The sequence below is a fragment of the Pleurodeles waltl genome, chromosome 2_1, assembly GCF_031143425.1.
Source record: "Pleurodeles waltl isolate 20211129_DDA chromosome 2_1, aPleWal1.hap1.20221129, whole genome shotgun sequence".
Lineage (NCBI taxonomy): Eukaryota > Metazoa > Chordata > Amphibia > Caudata > Salamandridae > Pleurodeles > Pleurodeles waltl.
Genome location: NC_090438.1, coordinates 604,853,523 through 604,879,898, shown reverse-complemented (window position 1 = coordinate 604,879,898; position 26,376 = coordinate 604,853,523). Strand labels below are relative to the sequence as shown.

General features: G+C 43.5%; 1 protein-coding gene and 1 pseudogene across 2 annotated transcripts in view; both read left to right on the top strand.

The window, feature by feature from the left end:
• The window catches only part of LOC138270006 (ribosome biogenesis protein WDR12 pseudogene), a 32,323-nt pseudogene extending 6,504 nt beyond the window's left edge, over positions 1-25,819 (top strand).
• The window catches only part of AOAH (acyloxyacyl hydrolase), an 845,303-nt gene that overhangs the window by 73,904 nt on the left and 745,023 nt on the right, over positions 1-26,376 (top strand). The gene's annotated exons all lie outside the window — the stretch shown is intronic.

Sequence of the window (26,376 nt, the reverse complement as noted above, 5' to 3'; positions counted from 1 at the left end):
CGGCCTAATTTTCACTCCTGTGCATCGAAAAATATGATGCACAATCTGTATTGGTGAAAAGAAAATGCTGCATAACGCTAAAAACGTCAAAATTTTCGGGCATGAACTGGTTTTGGGGATTTTTTCAATTTTAATGTTATGTTACATTTGGGACACAACTGAGATAGGCTGATTGCACCCACTTTGGTGTTGATGGTGTATGTTCACATGTGAGACATCATACTGCAGCGGACCATGACCCGCTACTTCCTTAACAGAATTTTGACGCTTGGCTGATGCACTAGATGGCCATATGTGTGGCCTACATATATGTATTGCACAATTTGGGCATGTTTGGCATCAGGAGAGGATAGCAAGGTGCCGTACATAAGTACAATACCTCAATGCCTATGGCTCAATGTGTGTGCAGTGGCTACTAATGTAGTTGTTGACCCAGTGTGTGTGCATCACAAGATGTATTATTGCAAATATGCTTGTATGAATGTGAAGTCAATGTGTCCAAACCTTAGATGCAAGTCATTGTGGAAATGAGAGAGGACCTATGTTAGTCATACATGTAGCAACATCTGTTGTGTGCACTTCCAAAATTTTGGGTAACATAGACACCACAAATGGAAAAGCATGCACCAGATAGATGGCAGACGCTTGTTCACGTCAATGGTCCACAATTCCGCCATCCCATGTCCTAGATTTTTGGTAACTGCTTCCTAGGCACTTGTTGGTGAATCCCACAGTGAGTCAGGCACATGCATAGACAAAGTGGGTACCATGTAATTGGCCCAGACAGCCAAAGCTGAACCACAAATGTATTATGACGCCACAGCTGAGGTCATATGACTGAGCCACAACTCTCCAGTGGCAGTGGTGGACCAGCAGACGAGGCAGCACGTGTCCACATATTTCCAGTGATCAATTGCACAGAGGTGTCTTGTTTATGTGTGTGGTCCAATGTTGATCCTGTATATTTTTAGGGGTGCATGTTGTCACAGTTACGTCCAGGTCTCATCATGAGTCAGTGGCAGCTATTCCTGTATCTACTGAGTATCCTTCGGAGATCAATGTGAGTAAAGTCAATGAGGACATGAGAACCTACATGGGGATGGTCCCACCCTGTCACTGAGGACGTGTAATGAGACTGTCAACAGGGCAACCTTGGTGTGCTGAGTGAGATAATGTCTCAGGTGTCATGTTCCGGCAGGTGTCATTACAACATTTGTACACAGGTTGGCCTCTGAAATTCCCACTGCATCTCGGAACATCATGGCCTCTGTGCTGATTATTCTCGCAGCTATTCACATGGCACTGCCCATCAATATGTTGTGAGCAATGTAAATCAGCATGTGAACTGTCAGGCTCCTAACATGGACATTATCAAAGGTTGTGGGTCTGCTGGAGGCACCGTACCCAATCCCTGCATATGGCCCTGGGACACTGTCACACTTTGTCATTCATGCATACATGAGACCCAGACAAGGGATGGGCCATGATTTTGGTATTCAAAGACAATTTAACAAATATGGTACACTTAAAAGGCAGATGATGCTATACAACGTATTTGGGTATGCATTGATGAAGCACATGACAAAATACACTCTGAGGAATGAGAGGTTTGGTAAAGCAAATGTGGTGCATATGTAGCCACAGGGAACCTTTAGGGTAGCGCACAGACAGGTGCCAGTCAGGCTGACAGGATGCAGAGTCAAATCAGGATCCAGCAATTTCACAAGTTACATAATCAGTGGTCTGACTAAGACTGTTTGGAGGAGGAACAAGACAGTTGACATGTAAAACTGTGTATGTCCTATGTTTTTGAAGGTGACACATGAACCCAAGGGCTGTGTTACACGGCTTAATTGGTAGCAATGCATAACTGTGTATTTGACAAAACAGCAACGTCTATGCTGTTCCAGGCATCAGCAGGGGCAGTGCATGTTGAAATGGGTGGTGTGCATGGAGGTGATCACAGGTGTGTGCTGCATCAGTTTCTCACAAGTCCTGTAGGTGAGATTTGCATTCAAATGGCCAACAGTACCTTTCACACGGGAAGCAATCTACAGGTGCTAACAGGGCTTGAAACTACAAGCCAGTGTATTAATTGACCTGACGTCCATGCAGTCAGATCTACTATGACAATGGTATACCATAGGAAAGGGCGTAGCACACTGGATTACTATTGTTAGTCTGTGTGTGTAGAGGAGGGAATATCGGGGTACACATTTTACTATTCCAGGGACATCTTCAGACAGGTGGGTTGTGACCAGGTGCATGGGTGTGTCAAGAGTTAGGAAATGGGCTGACACGTACATGAAATGTCATGTGCGTAATGCTTGTCATATGTGTGGCACTTGTGCTGTCTATGTTCTGCTTATATGGAACTCTAGTCACAGATAGTCCTTGCAAAGATTGGATGCAGTTGGACTTACTGCTGTCAAGGGTCTGGTCATACATTCCTGTTACCGATGCAATAGCACATCAACTGCCCCATGTATGAGGCTTGTTTTCCCCTTATTGAGTGATGGTGTCTTAGTTGTGTGCCATATGCTGCGATGAACCATGTTTCCAACATGTATGTGTGAAATAGGTGTGGTCCTCTGCTATTGCCCTTCAAAGGTGAAATGTACAGGATATATGTCATTTACAGTGTGTGTTTATGTGACCGTTGTATGATACGCATCACAATTGCTCTGGGATTTTCTGTGTCATGATCAGAATATCAGCAATGCCCCATGAGGCAACACTCTTATTCTGATAGTTAGAGATAAAGGTGAGCACAAATGATTAGCCAGACCATGATATGGTGATTATTATCGGTGTTTATTTACATTAGTTAATAAAGTGGTGATGGTGATTATATTTAAAGGAAATTGTTCACAATATGTTGACGCCTATGCAATCCAGCAGCTGTGTTTTGTTGTTCCCCCTCATGTTTTAGGCCACCATCCTCCTCTTCCTCCTCTTCAGGCATGTGTGGCTCTGGTTCCAGGAGGGGAATGTTCCTTCTTATGCAAATGTTGTGCAGGATGGCACATGTTAGAATGATCTTACAGACCATTCCAGGGGACTATAGGAGTCTACCACCAGTGATGTAGAGTCACCTGAATCTCGACTTGAGGATGCCGAAGGTCCTCTCGACTATGCTGCGTGTCCTCCTATGTGCGTCATTGTAGGCACGCTCTGCTGCAGTACTTGGGTTGCCAATAGGTGTCATAATCCATGGCTGGATCCCATACCCCTGATCAGCTGAAAGAGAAAATGAATGGGATCATGTTGATGTAGCTTGCCCCATTGAAATCACCTTGCATGGCAGTAGGTGTCTTGTGTTGTCTGTGACTCTTTTGTGTCATTGTGTTGCATCCTAGGCTTGTAGGATGTACCATCTGCATTGTGTTGTTTCCTTGGCTGAACAAGTGTTTGGCTACTGACTGGTTGTCAGCAGTATGTTTTGGGAGTTGCAGTACAGTGTGTACTCCCTAGCATTGTGACTTGTGATACAGGTGTCCCTGTGTCTTCACTGGGGGTGAGATGATAGTTCCATACACAGGTTAAATTATTTGACAGTGTTGTTAACACGTTCATATCAATGTACCCTGGACATCACATACCTTTAGACTTATGCAATGGATCAATGTAAACATAATTGAGACGCTTACAATTTGCAAGGTGACATTTAGGCAACACACTCCAAACGTTGTGATCATTGACGTCTTAACATTAGGATGTACAGTAATTTCAGATGTGTGACAGGTTCAATGGTGACCTATGAAATATGGCTAGTGATGTCACAACCTCAGTGTGTTCCTGTTGACATGTTGCTGTTGTGGTGTATGTGTTGTGTGTCCTAGAGGGTTGCTGTGCAGTGTGTATATAAGTAGGTTTTTGTACTTACCAACAAGTAGTCCATTTCCATACCGTCCAATCATGGAAGTGTTGATTGATGGTGCTGTGACGGAAGATGAATGAGTCATGGACAGGATATTTTGCCACGATGTTGGTGATCAGTCCTTGGTGATCAACAATGGCCTGCACATTGATGGAATGTGTGTGCTTCCTGTTGCGGTAGAGGTGTTCAGTTGCAGCAGGTGGCACAAGGCGTACATGTGTGCAGTCGATTGCACCAAGGACGTGTGGTAAGCCACTAATGAGGTAAAACTCCTGTTTTGTTTCCTGCTGCTTCTGCAGTGTGTTAGGGAAGTAGATGTGGCGGGGTGTGAGTCCAATGATGGCATCCAGTACTTTGGGCAAAAAAGCAGAGAATGATGGCTATGATATTCCGGCAACCAGGGCACCAGTTGTTTGAAAAGAGCCACTTGCCAGCATGTGAAGTACGGCAAGCAGCTTGGTTTCTGTTGGGATGGTGCGGGGTGTCAGCAAGGTGGGTGCCAACTGTGGCTCAATGTTTCGCAGCAGCTGCTGAATGGCCTGCCAGTTCAACCTGTACTTCTGGATGATGTCATGTTCCCTGAGGCCATGAAGGGTTGTTCTGGTGCGGAATATCCTCTCCTGCCTTCTGCGCTGCTTTTGGGGTCCCTGCTGGTGTTGTGGTAGCTGCTGTTGTTGTTGCTGGGCTCTGCGTCTGCGTGCATGCTGGATGAGAAGCACCTCCATGTCTCCCTTTTGCTGCTCTGCTGCTCTGCTGTTGCTTCTGTGTGTTCTGATTAAATACACATGTGTTTGCCCCATTTTAATGCCTGCCCTGACCCAGGCGTTAATTTTTGATGCAAATCGGGCTGTGCGTAATTTTCCGGCTCCACCTCCCGGGCGTGCGTCATTTTTGCCCGAAAGCATAAATACAACGCACGGCCGTTTAAGTCATTTTTTGGACAGGAACACCTACCTTGCATATGATTAACGCAAGGCGGGTTGCCGCATCCAAAAAATTACGCATGCAGCGGAATTTTGACGTCCGCGGGCTCGGTGTCAAAGTTTAAATATGGGGCAAGGTTTGCGCTGAATGTGCGTCAAAATTTTTGATGCACATTCGGACAGACGGAGTATAAATATGCCCCTTAGTCCCTTTATTACCCTATCATATCACAGAAAAAAATTAAAAGGTGAGAGTCTCTTTTCAGTTTTAGCAAATTTATATGTACTTAGTACAAAATACCCATTGCAGAGACTCCTTTATAGGCCGTTTCATCGCTGCAAAATGGTCCACTACCCTTTATGGCTTCCCCATTCAGCTCTGGCTTTTCTGACAGCACCAATTTACATCATGGATCTTGTAGTAGTCAATGTCCCATGCTATTGTGGGTTTATGAACCTAAGCAATGAATGTGCTTTTTAAAAAAAAAAAAAAAAGCAAGACTGCTTGAATGTGCTAGACATGTCATGGGGCAATGACAAATCTGCCTTTCAAAGGGGTATGCCCACCATGAACACAGCCCTCAATGTAACATTACCCACCTTAGTGGTACTCATTTTATTAATCAATAAAGATTGAAAAGCTGTCTCATGCATATCAAACATGCAGGTAGCTGAACCTGCCGCAAACTGACAGATGCACATTCTTGCCATGAAATCACATGGAATTACTATAACACACAGATTTCTTGAGAATGCAAGTTATTGTTTGTAGGAAATTGGGTTACTGGTTGGGGGGGATAAATCTCTCTCCAAGCAGCAACCACAATCCTTGCATGGTGAAGCACAAGCAAACCCCAAATTAACCTGTGCTCAAACCCCTAGTACCTTGGGACAGAGAAGTCAGATTTAACTTAAAGGCAATGTGTAAAGTATTTATGCAGCACATCAAACAGTAGTAAAGTGAAAACACAATGCAAGAAACATCCCATACCAATTTAGGTAAACATAGAGATAGAGCAAATTATAATAAATAAAACAAGACCAAAATGACAAAGGTCCAATCAGTAGAACCAGAGTTATGCAGTTCTAAATATTTTAGTGAAAATAGCACCAAAAAGCACAAAGCACCAACTGTGGCTATCTGGTCGCTCCAAACCAGGGCAAACCCACATGTTCAGGCCAACCGTGATGGAGCGCGGGCAGGCTACAGGGACCCAGTTAGGCCAACTGAACAAGAGTACCTTAAATCCTCATTGCATAGTGTTGCAATATGTTTGTGTCGAGGATGCGTCATGCAGCCGAGGAGCTGAGATGCAATGTTCTGTGTCATGGACAATACCTTTGACGGGGGCTTGCAATATGAAGTCCGTCATCAAGGATGCATTGCACAGTCGAATTGATGCATAATTTCTGAAGAGCTGCAAGGCTGTGATGCAAAAAAAACCTACGTCATCGTGGAGGCTACCATCGATGAGAGATTTGTGCTGCAATGGGCTGCTTCTGTTAAGCTTCACACAGCAGCAGTGGTCTGCGAGTTTGATGTGGAGTCCTTGCACGGGGAGAATCCTTGCAGCTGAGGCGATGCATTGGTTCTGCTCGGGGTTGTGCTGCACAGCAGAGGTGATGCCTTGTGGCAAAGTTTTGGAGATGTGTTCAAGATTATTGGAGCCTTTTGTCCCTGAGGTTCTACTCAGGAGACTAGCCAAACAGCTCTTGGAGTCACTCTAGGATCCTGGGTTCAACAGATGCAGGTCCAGGCCTTCTCACCCAGGCAAGAGTGCAGAAGGTCAGCACCGTAGGCAGCAGTCCCGCAAGACAACAGTCCAGCAGATTAGCAGTCCTTTCAACAGCACAGCAGTCCTTCTTCCTGGCAGTTTCCACAGGTCCCGATGTGCACTGAAGAGCTGATGTCTGAGGTCCAATATGTATGCCTGGGCCTTTCTTTGAAGTGGGATAAGCTTGTTGAGCTTTCTCTTTGATGCCCCTGATAGAGCGTTCCGTACTAATAATTTACCTGTATTCGGACGCTCTTTAGGCCGATGAATCTTTTGGCTAAGTGGAACTCTCCGTACTCTATATCGATCAATTTCATTAAATCAATAATCAATAACGAACATAAGCAATACCCTGATCAACATAACACTTAACAATTAATCCAGAATACATTTCGGCGAACCCTGACCTTTCAGTCAGGAATAACCACACCAGTTTATTCGAAGTTAGTGAATTTATTTCCCTATATTAACAAAGCTAGCACAATATAGATGTGTCTCAACACCAAATGATAAACATAAATGAACATTAATAGCTGTCCATAACGGCGAAACAGGTGCAATCTATGCAGCATTTGAATAACAAGGCATTCGATAATAGCAATGCAAATCACTAATACGATAATCTGTAATGAACTAATTGCATACATTTAGTCAGCATAACAAGGTCTCAAATTGCATCGTGCAACAAAAAGAAATCCTCATCTAACCTCAAATTAGCATCGGCATGTGGGGCTTCATGCGAAAACAATTTAGCAACATAAATTTTGAAAACTCCTAGCTAGGGCTCTTATCAAAAATCAGCAGTTGGTTACCTAAAAGAAACACAATGCAATTGTACAATTTCCTTTCATATTTACCAATTACGATCAGCATACAAGGAAGTCTTCGTCTCACAGGTACCGTTTCTCGATCAGCATGGGTACCGTTTCGATCAGCATGGGACGGGGCAAAGGGGCAGGGGTGGACGGGGCAATTGCCTCCCGGCGGCAAGGTAAAACTATTACTTCATGCACAGGGGCAAATCAAAGTTAAAGTCTCTAGGGCAAGAATCATTTAAAGTCTCTTTCTCTCGATTAGAGAAAGCATCAAAGTCTCTTTCAAAATGGCGTTGCAGCAAAGTGGGCCATAATAGCTACAAAGTCTACAAAATGGCGGGATGTCCAATAATGGCTGCTTTCCTCTCGTGCACCTGGTTTTTATAGACGACAGTTCAAATCCAGTAGGGTCTTCCATTGGAGGGTTCATAGGTTAGCTTCAAATTGTCCAATCAAAAACGACAGTTCTCAAGCTTATACTTAAGCATACATTATCCTTGGAGACGAGTACGCAAGTTGCAACATTTTATACCAATTAACTCACTTTCAGAGCTTCCATTGTCCGCACCTGCAGATTGACCTTGGAGTAAGGAGAGAAATATGCCAGGCTGGCACGAAACCTTAAGATAAGCATGTGAACGATCTCAGTGGAAAAGTACAGCTTCAAGCAAAAATACACGTTTATTAGCACATTGGAAAAATACGAGCATCTAAACCGTGAGACCAGGCAACTAGGCCAAAGCCTCCGCTAAAGTTATGCTAAGCTAAAACATTTCAAACAAGCAAATCGTAGCACACGTTTATGGTTATGTCGGATTAGTGCAATTCTAATACATCACGTTATATAAAGCACGCTTATAAATGTTGGCAAACTACTCTGAGGGCACATTTTGTCCCCGTACAATCTTTATTAGTTTGGTTAAAGTCACACATGATTATTGCAGCACTACGTTTAAGCGTCAATAAATGAAAACCTTCATTTTCTGCTTCATCAATCCCTCCTCTGATGACTACTTGTCATCACACCAAATCATGCCCACAAATTTTATTCCATTAAAATTCTGTCAGTTCTCTTTTCCTTTTAATTCCCCTAGTTTTCGCTTTGTATTCTTCTGCCATTCTTTTCATTATTTTCTCTTCCTTCCGTCTTTTAATTCTTTCCATTATCATTATTATTCCCCTTTTTATTCCCCAAATTCCAAAAATGCAAATTAGAACTATTAGAATTCCCTGTATTATTTTTAGCAAGATTCCATTCCAAATTCCACCAAGCCAACTTCCCACTGAAGCAAGTCCTTTTCCAACCTTCTCCCACACTCCTGGTTCTTTCAGTTCGTTCAAATCTGCACTTTCTTTTGTTAGATTAGCAAGCATAGTTTTAATCTTCACACTATTGTCTGGAATATACGTACAACAGTGTCGTGCACCAAGCATTTTGCAAACGCCGCCATCCTTTGCTAAAAGAATGTCTAAGGCAAGCCTATTTTGAAGAGTCATAGCTCTTTCCGCTGCAAGTTCAGCATCTATCAGGATTATAGCACCTGAAAACTTTGTCAACATGTTATCCACTATAGTAGATAACTTTCTTATTTTGATGGAATTCAGCACAACTCCCAATGAAGGAATCATGGCTCCAAATATATCTCCTACCACAGCAGCTGCGGTCTCTCTTTTCTGGATACGATGGGATCCAGATGTCTTTTGAATCATCGATAGGTCATCCAGTTGATAAACCTTTGGGAACACTATACCCAAATAACATCTCCCCCACCATCCCTTTGGAAGACGATAATAGGCATTATACCCACAAATGTAATATACACCTGGAATGACAGGGTCAAGTCCGTTCATCATGAATGTCCATTTGGCCTTAAAGATAAACGTATGTTTACACTCACTCGCTCCTACAAAAATATTGTCATAATAAGATTCACCTCGATATATACAAAATTTCCCTACATGCCAAGCATCTAAAGCTATTCTCCCTTGTGTCTTTATTGCGGCAAAATCATAATTGTCTACTGAAGTCCTCTTATGTAACTCTTTTTCTAATTTCGCCTTCATTTGTGCCCTTCTATCATCTGTGCGATCTAAAAAGCTTATTTCTACTGCAGAGAGCGAGCAGGTAAGGTTTTCCCTATGAGCGTGAGCCGTTTCAAAAGGTTGCATTGGCTCGAAAAATTCCCTCATTATTTTAGCATCCCAATCTTTAGCAATCTGGCTTAGCTGCGCTATTATAGGAACATATGCAAAGGTAACATCATAATTTGAGTAAAAATACTGTATGTTAGTTTGACCATAAAATCTAGACATTACTATACTACATGTAATCCCGTATGTAAGAGGCATGTGGTGATAAGTCACCCCTTCCTTTACTGATGTCGGTATCTGTGTACACACATAACAATCTTTCGCATCCATAGTCTCAACATATTCTGTTAGCAAGCGATAGAAAACATTATACGAAAGCTCTTTCTTATCATGCAAGTGTCTCTCATCTAATTCTAGTCTTTTCAGTGCAGTTAGTTCAGTGACAGTAACAGGAGCAAAAGTAGAAGCATCAATTTTCTCATTCTCACCCTTTCCATGCATTGCAAGCACTATTGCCATTATTATTAGTACACATGCAATTACTAAGCCTACACACACATATTTACAATATTTCTTTCTAGTGTTTTGCATCATGATCTGTATAGAATCAGAAAGCTAGAAGCACTTATAAGAAAACTATTTAGCAATTCAGTTACAAAGCTGAACGAGCGCAATGTTCACACCGTCTTCTTCAGGAGGCCAGTCACTTATCAGTTAGCAGCATTTGTCTCAATTCGGCAATGACTCAGTCTTTTATCAGTTCAGCAAAAGTCTCATCCGGTTTAGCAATGTCTCAGCTGGTTGTTTGTATCACGTTGGATTGTAGCAAGCAATATCATTTATCACCCCCCCCCCTTCAATCGACAGAGTCCATAAAACTTTTCTTTTCTATTGGTATCTCTTCTTCTTCGTTCTCGAGACTAAGAGATACAAACTCGTCAGTCCAATCGTCATGAACTACATATGCCCATTCAGGACCGGAATATCTTCTGTTCGGTATCCTTTTCCTTTTCAATTTTGCTTCTCTTTTCGATTCTGCTTCGCTGGTACTTTCCACTTTTGTCAAGTCTTTTTCTTCACTCGGGGATGGTACCACGACAGTTACTTCTTTTCTTTTCTCTTTCACTTTTGGCCTTTCTCCGTCGTTCAAACTTTCTTCAGTCCTTTGTTTTATTGGTGATATACTTAGTCTCCTCTTTGCACCATGTCCATTTGATGGGCCTGCGATCTTTTCTGAGGAAGCTTGAACCTTTTCGTTCTGTTCGGCCTTGTCCCCTCCTTCTGGGGAGTCAATCACGTTCTCTTTTTCTTTTTCTGTATCGTCTGCTTCTGGGAAAGCCCTCCTCTGATCAGGCTCTCCTTCTTTTTCACCTCTTTCGAGCCCTTCGTCACCGTTACTTTCTTCAGGCTCTTTATCACTTTCAGCTGCTTCAGGTTCCTTGTCACCTTCAGCTGCTTCAGGCTCTTTGCTACCCTCAACTGCTTCAGGCTCTTTGTCACCTTCAGCTGCTTCGTCGCTGTCTGAACTTTCTCCTTGGTCTCCCCCAAGTGAGTTGGTCTCTTCGTCCTCAGAGAATATCTCTCTCTCTTCCGTTCCTGCCTGTTCGCTTTCAGTTCGGTTTTGCTCTGTCTCAGCACTCAGCACTGTTTTATCAGGCACTGGCAGTTTCAGCGCTTCAACTTCCTCATCTGTAGGACACAACACTTTCTTTGTGTGACTGGCGTGAATCCAGTTGGGAACCCCAGCACACTTCACAGCGGTAGTTGTCGTCAGGATCACTTGGAAAGGGCCTTTCCAACGGGGTTCCAGACACGACTTCCTCACGTGCTTCTTTACCACGACCCAGTCACCTGCTTTCAGTGCATGTCCTGGACCTTGGATCGGTGGCAAGGTGGTTGCTTCCACCTGGTGAGAGAAAGAGCGAACCACGTCAGCCAGACCCTTGCAGTAGTCTAACACCATATCATCTGTAATATTCAAAAGCGCGTTTGCGGGAACTGCAGGAAGTCTCATAGCCCTGCCCAAGAGAATTTTGTGCGGAGACAGTCCAGTCTTTCTATCACGGGTGTTTCTCATTGACATTAGCACTAAGGGCAATGCGTCAGGCCATTTCAAATTTGTCGATGCACATATTTTCGCCATTCGTGATTTCAGTGTACCATTCATCTGCTCCACCAGTCCTGATGCTTCAGGGCGATAGCTACAATGCAGCTTTTGCTCAATGTTCAGCGCTTCGCAAAGTAACTTTATCACCTCATTATTGAAGTGACTTCCCCTATCTGATTCTAAAGAGATCGAGAATCCGAAACGTGGTATCAACTCTCTCAACAATAGCTTTGCAACTGTAAGGCTGTCATTTCTACGTGTGGGGTATGCCTCAATCCAGTGACTAAAAATGCACACGATCACCAACACATACTTCAGACCTCCATGCACGGGCATCTCAATGAAATCTATCTGCATTCGACTAAACGGGCCACTGGCCCTGCCAATGTGGCTCGCGTTCACAACTGTTCCCTTTCCTGGGTTCATCTGCTGGCAAGTGACACATCGATGGCAAACTGCTTCTGCAGCTTGACGAAATCTGGGGTTAAACCAATCAGTTTTGAACAATCTTATCATGGCATCTCTCCCTAGGTGAGCTTGCCCATGATAGAACCGTGCAAGCTGTGATAAGAGACTATTTGGCAAAACAAATTTTCCCTCATTTGAAACCCATAACTCATCTGGTCTCTTTATACATTGTGATTTAATCCAGGACTCTCTTTCATCCTCCATGACGTTATTCTATAATGCTTTTAATTCATCTATTGTATCTACAACCTTCAAGGCAAATGCTTCAGCTGGTTCGAGTTCTGGTTCACTTATTGAATTCCATTCATCTCTGAGTAATATACAATTCAAGGCACAAAATCTTGCGACTTGATCCGCATATGCATTTCCCAGAGAAACATAGTCCTGTCCTTTTGTATGAGCACTACACTTTACCACTGCAACTTCGGCTGGCATTTGAATGGCGTGTAACAATTCCCTTATTCTCTCCCCGTTTTTCACTGGGGATCCTGAAGAAGTCAGGAAACCTCTCTGTGACCATAGTTGTCCAAAATCATGCACAATCCCAAACCCGTACTGACTATCAGTGTAAATGGTGACTTTCATCAATGCAGACAGTTGACATGCTCTTGTAAGGGCTACAAGTTCTGCTACTTGTGCAGAATAGACTCCTTGAAGCCAGGCCGCTTCCAAGACACCTGTTACAGTACATACAGCATATCCTGCTTTAAAAATTCCCATCCCATCTCTTAGACATGAACCATCAACGAAAACAATTTGGTCATTTTCATCTAGCTTAGTATCCTTAATGTCAGGTCGAGGTTTTGTGCAAAATTCAGTTACCTGAAGGCAGTCATGCTCGACGTCTTCAGCGTTCTCAATTTCAGCATTTTCTCCAGGAAGCAAGGTTGCTGGATTCAACGTAGTGCACCTTTTCAGCTGCACATTCGGTGAGCCCAGAATTATCGTTTCATACCTTGTGAGTCTTGCTCCAGTCATGTGTTGCGTTCGGGAGCGGGTCAAAAGTATCTCAACTGAGTGAGGGACCATGACTGTTACTGGGTGTCCCATCACTATTCCTTCACTCTGAGTGAGGCTGATACCAACTGCTGCTACGGCGCGCAAACACCCTGGAAGTGCTGCTGCAACCGGGTCCAAAGTAGCTGAAAAATACGCTACTGGTCTGTTTATGCCACCATGGGCTTGAGTCAAGACAGACAAAGAACATGCATCACGTTCATGACAAAACAATGTGAAAGGCTTTGTGTAATCAGGCATACCTAAAGCTGGAGCCCTGCACATGCATTCTTTCAGTTCAACAAAAGCATCCATCTCATCTCCTTTCAGCTCAATTTGATCCAAGGCATCCTTCTGGGTCAGCTTCAGTAAAGGCTTTGCTAGAGTCGAGAAGTTGGGAATCCACTGGCGACAATAGCCCACCATTCCCAAAAACTTCCTCACCTCCCTCCTTGTCTTTGGTGGACTCATTTGAAGTACACTTGTTATTCTTTCCTTCATTATTCTCCGTGACCCTTTCTCTATCTGGTGACCCAAGTATTTCACTTTCTTCTGACAGAACTGCAATTTGGAAGGAGACACCTTATGCCCATTCCTTCCCAAATGGTTCAACAGAGCAATGGTATCGGCAGTGCAGCCACTTTCTGTCTTTGATGCAATCAGTAAGTCATCAATGTACTGTACTAGAGTTGACTCGAATGGCAATTCTAATGCTTCCAAATCTTTCTTTAGAATCTGATTAAAGATTGACGGTGACTCAGAAAACCCTTGAGGAATTCGACACCAACTGTACACTCTGTCTAAGAATTTGAAACAGAAGAGGAATTGGCTGTCCTCATGAAGAGGCACTGAGAAGAATGCTTGTGACAAGTCGATGACTGAGAACCACTCGGCATCGCAAGGGACTTGAAACATTATCACAGCTGGATTTGGTACGACAGGGCAACACTTTATTATGATGTCATTTATTTTCCTCAAGTCCTGCACAATTCGGACCTTCCCACTTGGCTTTATTAATCCCATGATTGGTGAATTACATGGACTGCTCAACACTTCTTTCAGTACTCCCTGCTTTACAAATTCGTCAATAAGTTGGGCAACTTTCATGAGGGTGTCTTGTGCCATGTGGTATTGTGGGGTCTGGGGAAAGATTGCATTGGGCTTTACAGTCACTTTCACTGGTTCCACTCCTTTCATCAATCCCACCTCTTTCCCTGTCATATCCCACACTTCCTTTCCGACTGTTTCCCGTAATTCAGCTGGAATATCTTCTTCAGTTATCATCGGGAAAAGGCAAATCAGAGGATACTCTTCATCGACATTTTCCATCTCATCCCCCTCTACACTGTCCTCTTCTTCCCCATCACTGCTCGTCTGAATTTTTATTCCCTCGTTCGAACACATAATCGAACAACCCAATTTGCACAACAAGTCTCTCCCTAACAGTGCTATCGGGCTTGAGTCACATACCACAAACTGATGTACCCCTTGATAGTTACCGATGCTGACTGGTACCGGATCTGTTATTGGGTTCGTCAGGTGCCTGTTTGCTACTCCCACCACTTGAACTGTCCTCCCTGAGAGTGGCAAATTTGGTACTTCAATGCTCTTAACAGTTGAACGTGTTGCTCCTGTGTCAACCAGGAATGAGACACGATGACCCATTACTCTTCCCTCCACGTACGGACCCTTTTGATCAACTTCCAAGGATGCTGCAAGCACACAATCTCCTTCTTCTCCTGAACTTTCACTCTCCCACACATTGTTTATTCCACTCTCACTGTGTAGTGGGAACTGTTGTACGGTGCCATTTGTACTCATTACCTGACCCGAGACCTGTGGAGGAACCATCACTTGCTGCTGACTCATTGGTGCCAAAGGTATTTGCATTTGCTGATTAGGTACCATAGGTAACTGCTGTTGCATTGGCTGCATTTGCGTCATCTGCATACGAGGCATCTGCATCTGCTGCGGCTGCATAGGTTATAATCCCTGCAACTTATTTATGGTCTGAAAATTTGGGTTGGGACCTCTCATTTTCGGTCCCCTCATTGTCTGAAATGCATTGACATCATTGTTTTGCTGACCAACACCTGCACCTGCACCTTCCTGCACCACCATCGGGCACTCGCGTTTCCAATGACCGACAATTCCGCACACGTGACACAGCATCACCTTCTTCATTGCCTGCACACCAGTCACAACAGTGTTCAAATCCGGACCATTATTCACAAAACCTCCTCTGCCTCTGCCTCTGGCCTGTGGCTGAAACGCCATGTTTCCCTGCAACTGCGGCTGCGGTTGCGGTACCTGCTGTTGGAGCCCTTGCAACCCTTGCAAACCTTGCAGACCTGTCTGAGCTGCTTTAAGTTGCATCATCATCACCTTCTCTTTCAACCTTTTCTGTTTCACTTCAATTTCGTCGCTACAGTATTTCGCATAATTCAACACCTCATCAATCGGTTTCGACTGCCAGCAAATCAAATGCGACTTTATCATCTGACTTATCTCTGGTCTCAGCCCTTCCACAAATCTAAACACAAAATGAAGCATGTCCTTCGCCTCTATTGTTTCCGTGCCGCTGTAGTTCTTAAACGCCTTCAACAACCTCTCATAGTAACTATGAATCGACTCTTTAGCCTCTTGGGCAGTTTGATCGATCTTCTGCCAATCCACATTTTTCACGGCCACCTTCGTCTTCAAATGCTCAATCACCTTATAGTACAGGCTCATCACCATAGGCGATGGTGCACCCGTCTCCCTGTCTCTCTCTGGTTCACTTGTCGGCCAACCTACAGCTCTTTTGCAATCCTCCCACAAATCTGCCGGAACCACAATCTCAAGGAGAGTGTTCAGGTCTTCCCAGAGACATTTTGCAAGCTTCACAAACCTATCAGTCTGTTGATACCATTCAATCGGTTTCTCTCTCAGTTTAGGAAAATCATCCGTAAAAGACTGAATGTCGCTTCTGTGCCATGGTACATGTATTAACTTTCCCCCTGCTGTCTCCCTCATTGGTAACATGGTTACTGCATCACTACTCTGCGGTCTTTTCTCGTTGATCTCTGGGACACTGTCTTTCCTCTTTTCCTTTCTCTTTACCCATCTGCTTTCCCATTTGTCTAAGCACCTCCACACTTGTGCACTCTGCAACAATTCTCTAAGGTGCGCCTTCATGCCTGCTGACCTCATGTGTTCAAAATCTGTGGTTCCAAAATCCAACCTGTAGCTCCTGCTCAAGTGTTTCATCTTGTCTATCTCCACCCCGTTTTTGTCTGCTATTTCTTGCAACCTTCTATGTACCTTGTCCACTTCTCTCGTAATCCTGGGACATAGATACCTCAGCTCTTCGTCCGAGTAGGACTCTAACCTATTCACACCCATAGTCCCTTCCACCAATTCTTGTGCTTCCATGCTCAACCTGACCCTATTCAGATATTCTTCTCCCTTCCCACTGGCTGAGCTTTGTGTGGAATTCAGACTGTTGAACCACTGTGTCAGCTGTTGCGCATTCAACCCCATAAGTGTAGCGTTTACATCGACTGCCATTGATGGTTGCGGCAACTTTTCAGTGCTCGATGATAGCGGTATCACCAGTGGGGGACTTGACCTCACCAGTGTTGACTGAGCACATATGGGACTAAACTCCATCAAGGATCCGGATCCAGCTGGCTGAGCCGCTATCGGAGTTATCCCTGGAGTGTTTTCTATGCACCTCCTTTCTGTCCCATTCTGCAGCATTGATCCCTGACCGCTCATACCTAAGTTAGGCTGACTGTATAAAGGTACCGGTGGACCTACAGTAATGGGTAGCGATATCGCATCTGGGTTTTGTCCATTTCCCATGTTCTGAGGCATGTTCATTCCCACACCATGGGTCATCATTGCCGGCATGCCCATCTGACTCCCCGTCATCTGAGCATGTGCTGTCCCCCCCTGCATCTGCTTTTGAGGCATCAAAAACTGGGTTGATTCGGCTTGTGCCAATGTCGGGTTGTGACCATTCTGTACTCCCCTCACTGTTGGATCTAGAATCATTCCTGCACTGTTGTCACTGCTGTAGTACCCTGGCATCTGCGGCTGATAATTTTCTGCTGGTTTCAACATGGGCACATCTGGATATATTCTCCTCACCTGCGGTATCTGCGGGGTGAACAGTAAACTCGGGTCCTTAGACCCCGATGATGCTCCTGAACTCTGAGTTTCACTGTTCTGTACCGGTGCCGGAGGGGCAGAACTGGTACTTGGACCTTGTCCACTCTCCGCATAAGGTGGTGGACGGTCGTTCAGCAATTGCATTATTAACTCCTCATCCTCTAACTCCTCTTCTCTTCTCAACTTTTCCTCGTCCTCTCTATCCTTGGAACACCTCCTGTTTGTCTTACAGGTAGCTTTCTTACCTGTCTCCTCTTCTTCCTTAGTAATTGCGGGAAACAATTTTATCCCCTGCAATACATCTGACCTCCACACCTTCTGTGCATTATCCCACCTAGCGTCCGCTAGTGTCTTTTCTACCTTTCTTATCCTGGTCTCGAACTTATTTTGCTGCTGCTGTCTAGCCATTAGTTCCCAAATTGCTAGAGCCTCAAACTGGGCTGGCCTTGGAGGCACCTTCATGTCGTACATCGTGAATCTCAAATTCTCTAGAATCCTTATATTGAACGTCCCATGGATCGGGAATGCTACGCTCCCATGTTTCTCTGTCAGTTTGTGCCATTGCTTTAGCCAAAGGCACGGAGCTACCCCCTTTTCCTCCATTACAATGTAAGCTGGTGTGCCTTCGGGCGGCGTCTCCTCTCCTACGCTCGCTTTAATGTAAGACTCCCCCTTCATCGCACTCCTGAATGCTTTAAAGAATTTCATTTTCTCGTCTTTTATTTCACAAAGTTTGTAATCAATAGGTGACTTTATTCCCGGAATACTCTTCGCTTGCCTTTCCCCTTCCAATCGAGCCCCACGGACTGCGTCCAATCCGTGCGCGACCCTTCTCTACAACCAACCTATCCCAGCGCGGCTCCTAGTGACGTCACACTCACACACACTGCGGCTGACAAAGCCTCGCGGCTAGTCCTCCTTCACTCAGCTCCTCTCGTAACAACTTCTGGCATGTATCGCGAGCTACCAAAAATATAAAACAGATCTGTCGGTTTACTACAGGAGGGGTAACACAATCGCTTCAGGACCTTAGGGACTTTTCACTAGCCTCGGCAGTTATTCCATCTTTCTCGGTCCCCACTTTCGCAAGCAAATCTGACCCGCAGACCTACTCTCAACTTGTCAATGATCTATTCTAGTGCACTTAGAATCTTGTCAAAGCCCGAAGTCGAAGTTTCTTTCACTCCCTTACACACGTACCGACTCGTTGACCACGCCCGATCAACCTACTAAACCGTCCAGACCACAACATAAATCAACATACTCCGGAGTCTCTTGACCTCGCAGGGCCCGTCTCAACAACAACAACCACGTGGACCTTTTTATGCACAAAGCGCCACACGCACATGAAGTTCGACGACTTCCCTACTCTCACACTCGGAGCCAAACCTCCGCTATTTCTATGAAGTTCGACGACTTCCCTACTTCTACACTCGGAGTCGCACCTCCGCTATTCTCTAAAAAGGAAAAAAAAATCCTCGCACCCTTTTCACACACTCTGCGGCAATAAGCTGTGCAAGCGCAAAATCCTAACTTCACTCATACCATCACTAGTACCGCCAACGCCGATTCCACACCTCCATTCTCTCCATTCGCAAGCTCCGAGATCCCGGGAAAGTCGCGGTGGACCTAGCCCATCATCATTCTGTCAATCAGTTTTATCCAAGAAAATCTAATTCAACTTCTCAAGAGGGATCTCAAAAATCGAAACCGTTAATTCAACACCATGTATTTTAAGAGTACGGGGTCCCAAAAGATGAAACCGTCCTCTGCTACCATCTACTGATAGAGCGTTCCGTACTAATAATTTACCTGTATTCGGACGCTCTTTAGGCCGATGAATCTTTTGGCTAAGTGGAACTCTCCGTACTCTATATCGATCAATTTCATTAAATCAATAATCAATAACGAACATAAGCAATACCCTGATCAACATAACACTTAACAATTAATCCAGAATACATTTCGGCGAACCCTGACCTTTCAGTCAGGAATAACCACACCAGTTTATTCGAAGTTAGTGAATTTATTTCCCTATATTAACAAAGCTAGCACAATATAGATGTGTCTCAACACCAAATGATAAACATAAATGAACATTAATAGCTGTCCATAACGGCGAAACAGGTGCAATCTATGCAGCATTTGAATAACAAGGCATTCGATAATAGCAATGCAAATCACTAATACGATAATCTGTAATGAACTAATTGCATACATTTAGTCAGCATAACAAGGTCTCAAATTGCATCGTGCAACAAAAAGAAATCCTCATCTAACCTCAAATTAGCATCGGCATGTGGGGCTTCATGCGAAAACAATTTAGCAACATAAATTTTGAAAACTCCTAGCTAGGGCTCTTATCAAAAATCAGCAGTTGGTTACCTAAAAGAAACACAATGCAATTGTACAATTTCCTTTCATATTTACCAATTACGATCAGCATACAAGGAAGTCTTCGTCTCACAGGTACCGTTTCTCGATCAGCATGGGTACCGTTTCGATCAGCATGGGACGGGGCAAAGGGGCAGGGGTGGACGGGGCAATTGCCTCCCGGCGGCAAGGTAAAACTATTACTTCATGCAAAGGGGCAAATCAAAGTTAAAGTCTCTAGGGCAAGAATCATTTAAAGTCTCTTTCTCTCGATTAGAGAAAGCATCAAAGTCTCTTTCAAAATGGCGTTGCAGCAAAGTGGGCCATAATAGCTACAAAGTCTACAAAATGGCGGGATGTCCAATAATGGCTGCTTTCCTCTCGTGCACCTGGTTTTTATAGACGACAGTTCAAATCCAGTAGGGTCTTCCATTGGAGGGTTCATAGGTTAGCTTCAAATTGTCCAATCAAAAACGACAGTTCTCAAGCTTTTACTTAAGCATACATTATCCTTGGAGACGAGTACGCAAGTTGCAACATTTTATACCAATTAACTCACTTTCAGAGCTTCCATTGTCCGGACCTGCAGATTGACCTTGGAGTAAGGAGAGAAATATGCCAGGCTGGCACGAAACCTTAAGATAAGCATGTGAACGATCTCAGTGGAAAAGTACAGCTTCAAGCAAAAATACACGTTTATTAGCACATTGGAAAAATACGAGCATCTAAACCGTGAGACCAGGCAACTAGGCCAAAGCCTCCGCTAAAGTTATGCTAAGCTAAAACATTTCAAACAAGCAAATCGTAGCACACGTTTATGGTTATGTCGGATTAGTGCAATTCTAATACATCACGTTATATAAAGCACGCTTATAAATGTTGGCAAACTACTCTGAGGGCACATTTTGTCCCCGTACAATCTTTATTAGTTTGGTTAAAGTCACAGATGATTATTGCAGCACTACGTTTAAGCGTCAATAAATGAAAACCTTCATTTTCTGCTTCATCACCCCCAGGCATCCTGCCTTCCCTTTCGTGGCTCCAGACGAATTACAGGGGGTAAGCAGCCCTTTGTGTGGAGGCCCGCCACAGCCTAATCAGATGTAAGTTGGGCTGCGCCCAGCTCTGCCTGCCCATCCTGCCAGAGATGACTCATCCAGGCACAACCAAGTTCTATCTTATATGTGGTGTATAGGAGGAATATACAAAGCCCCACTATCAGCTACATGCAGCCATGTGACTCAGAGACAAGCTCCAGGCACTAAATGGCTAAGACAGGAAAATGCCAATGTTCTAAATGTGGCATTTTCATAATAAAGAGAGATGATTTTTCATTACAATTCCAAAGACACCAAGCATGGGCTGGATCCCTGCTCCCCTTTGGAAACTATCACTTAATAGGTGTAATGCAGTAACACTAATCTTAGCCTAAGCATGAGGGGAGCCTAGCAGTAGTGAAAAACAAATGTAAAAGTTATTTACTGCCATGACATGCAAAACTGAAAAATACATGTCCCACTTTTTACATACACTGCACTCTGCCCTCTGGGATATCCATGGCCTACCCTAGGGGTTTCTTATATGTATTTAAAAGGAAGGTTTGGACCTGGCAAAAGATTTACTTAGGTCGAAATGGCAGTTTAAAACTGCACACACAGGCGGCAGTGGCAGTCCTGGGACATGTTTAAAGGCTACTTAGGTGGTTAGCACAATCAATGCTGCAGGGCCGCTAGCAGCATTTCATTTACAGGCCCTGGGCATTGGTAGTGCCACTTTACTAGAGGCTTACAAGTAATTTAAATATGCCATTTGAGTATATGCCAATCTGACCATGTTTTAAGGCAAGAGAACGCAAGCACCGTAGCACTGGTTAGCAGTGGTAAAGTGTGCAGAGCCTGAAAGCCAGCCAAACGAAGTCATCAAAACAGTAGGGTTTAAGGCGAAATGTTAGTGGGAAAGCCATGCCAAGGATGCCAGGTCTAACATTCTTACTGCAGAGTTGCCCTCATCTGAATAAACTGCACAGATTCACAATACTATTTTCCTTTTTCCAACCGGCTTCCATCATTTCACCATTCCTGCAGCTTTTCATCTCTTTGAACTTGCATTGTGAATGTGTTTTACCATAAGTCTTTGACATTCTATCCAATCCATGAAGAGCTTCACTTACTGAACTTGAATTTACCCTTGTTAAGATGTGATTGACACAAAATCTCATATAAAGTTTGTAACTATCCATAAAGTATTTGATTTAAATTTTGACCAAACGCGTACACCACACTCCTATGTTTTTCCCTCATAAAAGATTTAAAAATTCTCTTCAGAAATGTTATGTCCTAAAATGTGTGTTTACAAATTTTGGGTTCACCCGAGGAACCTTAAAGCCCTGTGGGAGTTCTGCCAATAAAATAATTATGTTAAACTAGATAAAAGCTTGAAGTTTATTTGGGATATATACGGAGGTTAGGTAGCAAACTTTTTGTTAATAAAGTGAATTTTGAGTCTTAATAATATGGGTTAAAAGAGATAGATAAGGGACTCAATCGTGTCCTCAGTCATGCTCGTTATTTACTATTGGCCATGCTAGCCTTGTCAACAGTGAAGCCAGGAATCAAACTTTACCATGTTTTCTCGAACTAAAGGGAATCCTGTAGTTGATCTATGACCCGGCTACCTCTAGCCTATCAAGCACTTCAGAACTCATGCTAGGTGGCACTAACGGGTGTTTGAGACTTAGCTCTTAGAATCGCAAGAAGAGCAGTCCTCAGCAATTCAGATACAAAAGAGTTGAGCCCTGGAAAATGACATCGATTTACAGTCATCAGTGAATCTTTCCACTGCTCCTATTAGCTCACCTGCTCTTTTTAACTCTCAACCACTCTCAACCTCTGACTCTCTCATTTCTTGAACATTCTCTTCTCTCTCAGCATGATCACAACATCCAATGAGAGTGATCTGACTCAGAGCCATGTCCTCTCAGCTTCTGTGCATTCTGGAAAATCTAGCATCCCCTTACACAACTGGGGAAAATTTTAAATCATCGATCTAAATATCCTTAAAGTTTTGCTTAATTTCAATACACACAGAACTTTGTTGATAATCCACGTAGCTCAAAACCATGTGTCAACGGCCACAAGTGATTTTCACTGGCTGCCTATTGACCAGATAATGAACTTTAGATGCCTTTGTCTATTGAATTTCCTATGGATCTGAGCTATCTCTGATATTGCAACCATATGTCTTTGTAGGAACACTACACTCAGAAAAAAAGTCTTGCTGATAATCAGACCACCCATATTGAGGATGCTCATTTCACTTTCTGTTATCTAAACTGTGAAGTAACCTGACCTATGCATTATGAAATTGAGAATTACCCAGAACTTACACAAACCTGAAAAATCTACTTATTTAGTTTATCCAGGTGTCAAGCATCCTACTATTCTTAGTTAGTTCTCAGCACCATTAAACCTTCTGGTGTATGTGTGCTTTAGAAATTAAATAAATAAATAACTCAAATAAACAAATTTACCTTCAGCCTAATTACAAAGATAGGGCCTGATATACTACAGTACCAGAAAGATGGTGGGGAGAACAGGTGTCCAGGTTGTTTATCCGTTCAGGTTCCGTGGTTAAATATTTCTGTAGCTGCCTACCTCTATCCTAGGATTCCGCTCTCCTTGTGGATTTCTTAGCTGTGCTCCTTGATGGTCCACAAATGTTACTTCATCACTTACACTTCATCTCCTGGAGCTGCTCCCAAATAAGTTTAGAAGGTACAAGAATTACCTTATGCGGGGTCTTCTTAAATAGTCCTCAGCTGTCAAGACAGTTCTAATGAGTAAAGAAGGCATGGATTATGTGGTGAGGAAGCAGAGTGTATTGGAGTCTTGCAAGCAGGTGAACCAGGGATGGGTGAGATATCTGAGAGTTTTTAATGGTAGAACAGGACCCATGGGGTCTCCCAAGTGATTTATTTAGACTTCCAATTGGGCCCACGAAGAGTAATAGGCTCAAATAATATTCTAGCTGTAACATGGACTATCTGAAGCCATCATCCTTCTCCTTACTTTCTTTACCGTTTGTTCTTTTAGATAAACTCTATTCTTTGTTCTTGCTCTGGGTATCTTCATCCACATTGATTCTGATCTTATAGATGTTCGGTTGGGTTGCCAACCCTTCCTTCGCATAAGTTGGTCAAATTTATTGCATGTTCGCATTTTCTTTTCTTTCTACGATAACCAGAACTGGTGTTTCCTCATCCCTCCAAAACACACAATTCCTTCCTCTTGGTATAAACCGCATGGCTTTCAAAATGCAGGGCACTTCTCCCTGACACACATTGTATGCCCATTATCATTCCATTTACTTAAGTGTATAGGTAAAATCCAATTGAACCTGATTGTTCATTAAATAATTTGATTTCCCTGTGCTTTCTGTCTTCTTAATACTTTTCTCAATGTTGTTGACCTTCTCATGTTCATTGAATCGGTTAGTCAGGAATGAAGGACTATGGTATATCGAAATCAGTAATGTAATTGCTTTGGTCTGTGTTAACAGGTTTCCACTGTGGAAGACTGATATTTTGGTTGATGTCTCACTTTCAACTCTAGTTGTGGGTTGATCTTGACAGTTGAAATATAGATCCATGGGCTATTTCATTTTCTTTCTTTTGCTGTACGTTATGGGCCTTGGGTGTTATCAAGCCTATATGCAGTAAGGCCTCCTTTGGTTTAATGCAAAAGACACAAGTGGACACTATATAGGGCTGCTACTCCACAATCTCTGTTTAATGCTGGGCCATGCATTTCATATGGAGGCTTCCATTGGCCTGTAACATGCTTCAAGTGACAGAGCACTTTACCTGCTTACTAATAGATCTGAGCTCCTGTGACTCACCCATCTCTCTCGCGTGAAGTATCCTTCTAAAAGGTTCTTGCAGACTGGGCATCACTTGTCCAGGTTATGGCTCCACTCTGCAGGTCTCCCATGAGTGTTCCTCCTGGCATCTACAATTTACGTATCTTCTGCTACAGTCTCTATTATCTGATCTTGTGCCTTCACCATTACCACAGTGGTCTCTGTTCAAAAGTCTTGACCTAGAAAAGCATTGTTGCTTCACCAAGGAGGAATGGTCCCTCTGCACACAGTTCTACACCTCCAAGTTCAACTGTAGGCCATATGGTTGTCTCCACAAATACCCTATTGTGGAAATGTCCTGGGCTCTTAAGCCATCTCAGTTAAATTCAAAAATTGGTTCCTCATCTCAGTTCTCTATTTCTACGGTCAAAATGAGTAATTTGTTTCTATCAGGCCCGGGATCTTCCACACCAGCCACCACACCATCTTGCCCATGTCTCTACTAAATTAAGTATTTAGACTGCCTTAAAACCGTCTCTGGACACACATAAGATGTAAAAGACATAGCTTGGATGAAACAACACACCCTGTCACGCCTGCTTCTCACAACCTCCATGCACCAAATGATTATGCTCCAGGAGTGGAATCGGAGAGAAACAAGATGAAAGCATTTCACTGTTGCTGAGGCCACGACGGAAGCATTGATACCATTGCAGTCGACAGTCCAGGGACCCATTTCTGCAGCGGCTTTGGCACAATATGTTAAAGCTCTGCAATTCCGACCGACAAGGAGGACCTTGTGGAAGAAAGTATAGACGGCCCAGGCCGTAAAGAATACATAGAAAACTGACCAGTTGAGCTTAACAAGGACACCTTTTACCAGCCTGTCTGCCACAGCTATGGAGTTTCCTTAGTGCTGTGGTCTGACACAGATTAAATCTGCAATGCACTCTGGATTACACCACCAAAATGTGGGATGTTGAGACAGGGGGTCCAAGATCTACGCTGACACATAATAAAGTTTTTAACTGTGTATCCTATTCACCCATATGCTAGTATTAAGAAGCACCGACAGACATATCCACTTCTTGGACCCATGCACTAAAGATTGTTCATTGGTGCCCTCTTACGTCGGCTATGTGACCTCAGCGAAATGGATTTCCATGCATGGATATCAGTTTATACCTGGCTTCTTGGACAACATCGTCAAACTCTAGGACACCAGAAGTCTCAAGTATCCGCTCTATTACTTGGCATCCCATGAGGACAAGGGTTTGTGAGTGGAGTGGACAGAGGCAGGATTGCTGCTGGGCTGTGCGTCTGACAACAAGCTGTACTCTTACAGCTATGCATCGGCAGCCTCTGATATGAGGGCATGAAGTGCTTTTTAGCGCAAAGTCTCTAAAGACTCCCTGGAAATATCTTGCCCTTTGAGCGATCCCTAGGACTGCCACCTCCCATCATCAGTGCCTTTTATAGATCAACAGCTGGAGACTTGCATCATCAAACATGGCCCTTTCTCAAATGGAATAGTTATTATTAGCATAATATATGATTTGAAAGTGTTCTTTATGAATCGAGTTAATGAGGTTAATTTATTTTTTTAATATAGAGAACTCATCTTTTCCATAAAAATAAATAAATAAATAACTAAGTCAGGCAGCACAGACCTTATCTTTTTAAGGATTTGCTTTGGCATTAGACAATTTTAAGAATGCCTTCAGCCATGAAATGTGGGATTAGGTCATGGAAGGCCGGCTTAACTTTCCCCTATGCAAACTAAAAACTTTTTGCAAATCAGTGCCATATTTGCTTGCATAAAACTGTTTTCAACCGGGGAATATCGTTAATAAACCAGGCCTTTGGATTTTCTCGAAGTGTGCAACATATGGCATGAAATTGTAACTCAGAATTAGCCAGACTAAATCTTTGAGAT